The following is a 6,060-nucleotide window of genomic DNA, read 5'->3' as shown; positions in this document are numbered from 1 at the left end:
AAGATAAAATTAGCCAGGCATGGTGGGAGGCTGAGGGAGGAGAATTGCTTGAGCTCAGGAGTGGAAGGTTTCAGTGAACTGGAATCCCTCAACTACACTCTAACCTGGGCAAACGGGTGAGTCGCTGTCAAAAAGGAAAACAATACTAAACAACATAAAATTTATTTTTGAGAGTTTTAATCATTTTATATTGTTTTCTAAATCCCATGTGTATTTTAAACTTACAACACAGAAGCATTAGAATTGACCAACATTCGAGATAACGCACCTAAAGCCCTCAGCCCTCAGCTCTCCGCCGAAGTTGGGTTAGGAAGGAGGAAGGGAGAGGTAAATGCTGACCCCGCAGGCGGCAGTCTGTGCCTCGGAGAGAAACTTTATCGCAACCTTGCCGGGGGCCTTGACGGCCATCCTCCCGCAAGAGCACCCCGGCAGTCACCCCTGCCCTCTGGTGTCCTGCCACCCCGAGCCCGACCTTCCCCCTTTACCCCCGCGCGGGGCCAGTAACCTCCTAACTGCGTCTTCTCTGTTTCGGGCTGTCGTGCTCATCACGTTTGCGTCGTTTCTTCGCTCCACAAACGTTTACTGAGCGCCTTCCACACGCCAGGCACCAGACTAGCGCCGGCAAACGGGGATAAGTACTGGGGAGGGGTCCCAGCCCTCAGTGATGGGATTTCAGAGGGGGAGATAAAGGATTGCCCAGAAGGGTGGTGAGTGGAATAGTTGATATAAACAACGGGGGTGCGACGAAATACATAGGAGGGCTGCTAGTCACGTATGGGGTGAGTGCCCAGGGCCCTTAATTAAGGGAGGCTTCCTGGACGGGTGACACCCAAGCGGAGTCCTGACAACCTGCGTCAGGAGTAGCCAGGCGAGGAGGAGGTGAAAGGAATCCACGTCCCGAGCAGAGAGGCAGCTTTCCCTGCACAGCACAGGACACGGTCCGTGCACAGAAGCCACAGGAGACGCAGGCACAGGGGCTGGGGAGAATCCTTGCCGGGCCCTCGCCATCCACGCGCCGCCTCCCTCTGCCGGGTGTCTGGTGTCAGCCTCCCGCCCGGCAGAGGAACTCCAGCCCCTGCTCCCGGAAGCGCCTCCAGGCCTTCGGCTTCCCTGACTCGGAATGGGCCCCTCGTCCGGCGGGTACGAGGCCGGTCTCCCCGCCCGCTGGTGACGAAGTAAAGGCCCGGCGCCGCCCGGGCTCCTGCCCTGGGACCTCGTCTTTCTCCAGGAAAAGGTGGACCGCTCTCCGCCGAGCGGTCTCTTCCACAGACCCCTCTCGCCTTCGCCCCCAGTCTCCTTCGGTTCTGTCTTGGCGCTGGCTGGGTAGAAACCAGGAAGTCGCCCCCAGCGGAGCCCCGGCTCCCCGAGGCAGAGGCGGCCCCGGGGGCGGAGTCAACCGCGGAGGCCGCGCCCTCCGTGAAAGGGCGGGGTATGCAAATTCGAAATGAAAGCCCGGGAACGCCGGATCCAAGCACGGGTGTAAGATTTCCCTTTTCAAAGGTGGAGAATAAGAAATGAGCCCGAGTGTGTAACGGCGTCCATAGTGGGGTGGACGAGACAGAGGGGATGGGGCAAGGAGCGCGGGTGGGGCTCTCACCGCGACTTGAATGTGGATGAGAGTGGGACGGTGACGGCGGGCGCGAAGGCGACGGCATCGCTTCTCGGCCTTTTGGCTAAGATCAAGTGTAGTATCTGTTCTTATCAGTTTAATATCTGATACGTCCTCTATCCGAGAACAATATATTAAATGGATTTTTGGAGCAGGGAGATGGAATAGGAGCTTGCTCCGTCCACTCCACGCATCGACCTGGTATTGCAGTACCTCCAGGAACGGTGCACCCCCTCCGGGGATACAACGCGTTTGCTAAAAGTAGAAGGGGTGAGAGAGAGAGCATGGGCGGGGCGGCTTGCACGCCAAGCGTGTGTGATACGCCGTCTTGCCGCTTCAACTGCTCGTTGGAGTACCGTGGGGTTTCTGACCTGCGGGCGGCAGACGGTAGGCCTTGCTCCCTGGCACGCTTCCATTTACGCTGTGACTGCAGCGCTTTGGGAAGGCTACGACCCCCCCGCAGCCGACTGACTACTCCTTTGGAGGACGTTAGATCTCAGCTTGGCAGTCGAGTGGTGGTGACCTTTTAAGGGAATGGGATCCACCCGGAATTGAACTCACTCCCTTCCTTCCTCTCTCTCTCTCTCTCTCTCTCTCTCTATGTCTCTCTCTCTGTCTCCCCCCCCTCCTTTTTGGTATCCCCCCTCCGCCCCCCCACAAGTTCTGGGGTACATGTGCAGGACGTGCACGTTTGGAACATAGGTGTACGTGTGCCACGGTGCTCTGCTGCACCTATCAACCAGTCATCTAGGTTTGAAGTCCTGCATGCGTTGGGTATTTGTTCGAATGCTCTCTCTCCCCTTGCACCCCACGCCCCGCCAGGGCCCGGTGTGTGATGTTCCCCTTCCTGTGTCCATGTGTTCTCACCGTTCAACTCCCACTTAGGAGTTTGGGTTTCGGTTCCTGTGTCAGTCTGCTGAGAATGAAGGACATGAACTCATCCTTTTTTATGGCTGCCTAGTAATTCCATGGTGTATACGTGCCACGTTTTCCTTATCCAGCCTATCGTTGATGGGCATTCGAGTTGGTTCCAAGTCTTTGCTACTGTAAATCAACATACGTGTCCATGTGTCCTTCTAGTAGGAAGTTCTTCCTCTTCGGCCCGCTGAGTAGCTGGCACTTGAAGGCAGGTGCCAACGCACCGGCGACACGCTTCCGTGTTTGCCCAGGAAAAACTGCGGTGCAGGTAATATAAGCCATGTATCGGGGCAGTCCAAGCATCGTGGCTCCGCCGTTCATGCTTGATGCATCTGTAGGCTCCGTTCTAGGTATGCACATCGTTTACGGGATCAGCCACCGGCAGTTGCCTTGCAACCGTGATGACAAATCTCTGCCGGCTCTTTTGGGTCTCATCCCTGTATCTATAAATTGCATCCCAACATAAAGATCGGAATGTTCCTTTTGCTGGCCCAATCTCTCACCCTTTCCAAACTCCAGAAATCTTGTCTGTCCTCCGCAAAACTCCCCCTGCTTCTTTCTCTGAAGGCGGTCTCCAGGCCGGGCACACTGGGAGGATCGCCGGAGCCCGGAAGGCCGCAGCGAGGTGAGGTGAGATCACACCATTGCACTGCAGCCCCGGCTGCAGAGCCGGAGCCCCGTCTCGAAACAAACAAACAAACACACACACAAAAAGAAAGAGCCCAGGCAACCTAGTGAAACCCTGTTCGGGCTGGGGCGTATCTGCACCCCAGCTATTCCAGAGGCTGAGGCAGGAGGATGGATGGAGGCTGGGAGGTGGGTGCTGCACTGAGCAGTGACTGCACCGCTGCACTCCAGCCTGGGTGACAGAGCCAGACCCCATCCCAAATCAATAAACATAAAAATAAAGGAACCAGTTTGTAGAAAGCGGGAGAGGGTCCCATTGAACTTCAAGCCTTCAGGCTACAGCTGCGGCTGGACAGGTTGGAGCAGCAGGCTGGAGCAGTGGCCATCTTGGCAGGGATCATTGACCCTGATCTATCATCGGGAGGAGGAAGAGCTGATCTCATGCAGGGAGGGCAGGTGGACTACGTGTGGACTCTGGTGATCTGTTTGGGTGCCAGGTGTTGCTCCCAGGGCCACCTGTAACTGTGAATGTGCGGGAACCCTGACTTGAGAAGGGCGTGGCCACGGCGAGCCTCGGCCCCTCAGGGATGAGAGTTTGGTTCACGGTACCCAGGGAAACCACCAGCATCGGCAGTGGTGATAGCTGAGGAGGAGGGGGGATTTGGAGGAGAGACACAGGATGAGTAGCAGGGGCAGCCCTGTGATCAACAACTGCTGCAAGAGGGGCTGTTTGTTCGACTCACTAGTCTTCTGCGGCTCTATGCAGTACTGAAGAGCAGAAGACAGAAGACACAAAGACCACAAAAATTAGCCGGGCGTGGTGCTGTGCGTCCATAATCCCAGCTACTCGGGAGGCTGAGACAGGAGAATCGCTTGAACCCGGGCGGCGGAAGTTTCAGCGAGCCTAGATCACGCCATTCCAGTCCAACCTGAGCATTCGAGCGAGACTCTTATCTCAGAAAATAAAGACAGAATTAAAGAGCCCGGTGCGGTGGCTTACATCTGTGATCCCAGCGCTTTGGGAGGCCCAGGCGGGCGGATCGCCTGAGGTCAGGAGCTCGAGACCAGCCTGGCCAACGTGGCGAAAGCCCCGGAAAAATACAAAAATCAGCCAGGCGTGGTGGCGTACGCCTGTAATCCCAGTTACCCGGGAGGCTGACGCAGGAGAATCGCTGGAACCCGGGAGGTAGAGGCTGGACTGAGCTGAGATCGTGCCACTGCACTCCAGCCTGAGTGACAGAGCAAGACTTTGTCTCAAGAAAACACAAAACAAAACAAAACAAAACAAAACAAAAACAAACAAACAGCAACAAAAAAGCCGGGCGCGGTGGCTCACGCCTGTAATCCCAACACTTTGGGAGGCGGCAGCTGGGCAGATCACCAGAGGTAGGGAGTTGGAGACCAGCCTGACCAACATGGAGAAAGCCCGTCTGTACTAAAAGTACAAACTTAGCCGGGCGTGGTGGCGCATGCCTGTAGTCCCAGCTACTCGGGAGGCTGAGGCAGGAGAATCGCTTGAACCCGGGAGGCGGAGGGTGCGGTGAGCCCAGATCGCGCCATTGGACTCCAGCCTGGGTAACAAGAGCGGAACCTCCGTCAGAAAAAAGAAAAAAAAAAAAGAAAAAAAAAATGTGAGAGTTGTACTCATCCTGTCTTCAAAATCCCATGTGTATTTGACACTTTACAGCACAGCTCCATTAGAACTGACCACATTTCCAGGGCTCCCTAGATACCTGTGGCTAGCGGCTGCCATAGTGCACTGCGCTGGGCAGTAGAATGGGGGATGACAAGACAGGGCGGCGGAGATTGGGATGGCGTGAAATGAGGGAAACACTCGCCGGTGGGAGAAAGCAGAATAGTAAGGGGGCACCGAAAGATTCAGTAGTCCACGTGAATATCTTGATTATCTTATAATCGAGATAATGTGGGGTCCAGCTCTACCGGGTCTGTGGGTTTTCTCTTCGTGTGCGGAGACGAGAGATCGTAGAAATAAAGACGCAAGACAAAGAGATAGGAAGAAAGACAGCTGGGCCCGGGAGACCACTGCCACCAAAGCGCGGAGACCGTAGTGGCCCCCAGTGCCTGGACGGCGCTGCTATTTATTGTATTCAAGGCAAGGGGGCAGGGTAAGGAGTGTGAGTCATCTCAGATGATTGATTGATAGGTCACGCGAGTCACGTGTCCACGGGACAGGGGGGCCTTTCCCTTTGTGGTAGCCGAGGTGGAGAGGGAGGACAGCAAACGTCAGCATTTCTTCTATGCACTTATCAGAAAGATCAAAGACTTTAGTCCTTTTACTAATTCTGCCACTGCTCTCTTCTAAGAACTCAAAAGGAGGAGCCAGGTGTACAGGCGGAACGTGAAAGTGAACACGGAGCGTGACCGCTGAAGCACAGCATCACAGGGAGACGTTTAAGCCTCCGGACGACTGCGGGCACGCCTGGCTAATGTCAGGCCCTCCCACAAGAGGTGGTGGAGCAGAGTGTTCTCTAACTCCCCTGGAGAAACGGAGATTCCCTTTCCCGGTGTGCTAAGTAACGGGTGCCTTCCCAGGCACTGGCGCTACCGCTACACCAAGGAGCCCTCAAGCGGCTTTTATCTGGGCGTGACCGAGGGCTCACACTCTTGTCTTCTGGTCACCTCTCACTGTGTCCCTTCCGCTCCTAACTCTGTATGGCCTGGTTTTTCCTAGGTTATAATAAGAGAACGGAGATTATTGTAATCACAGAACAGAGAGTCATACTACAAACTAATGATTAACACTGTTCACATATAATCATATCTGTATCCTATTTCTAGTATCACTTTTCTTATTCTAATTATTTTCTTTATTATACTGGAACAGCTTGTGGCTTCAGCCTCTTGCCTCGGCACCTGGCTGTCTTACCGCCCCCATCGCCCCCCTT

General features: G+C 55.1%; 1 non-coding gene across 1 annotated transcript; it reads left to right on the top strand.

Annotated features, from left to right (window-relative positions):
- The first annotated feature begins 1,653 nt into the window (after window positions 1-1,653).
- LOC144336115 (U2 spliceosomal RNA) lies at window positions 1,654-1,844 on the top strand. The gene has a single exon (XR_013407566.1). It is a non-coding gene; the product is annotated as a U2 spliceosomal RNA (small nuclear RNA).
- Window positions 1,845-6,060: the final 4,216 nt, after the last annotated feature.

The sequence above is a fragment of the Macaca mulatta genome, chromosome 16 (genome assembly GCF_049350105.2).
Source record: "Macaca mulatta isolate MMU2019108-1 chromosome 16, T2T-MMU8v2.0, whole genome shotgun sequence".
In the NCBI taxonomy this organism is placed as follows: domain Eukaryota; kingdom Metazoa; phylum Chordata; class Mammalia; order Primates; family Cercopithecidae; genus Macaca; species Macaca mulatta.
The sequence above is the reverse complement of the archived record's forward strand: the minus strand, read 5'-3'. Positions and strand labels throughout refer to the sequence as shown.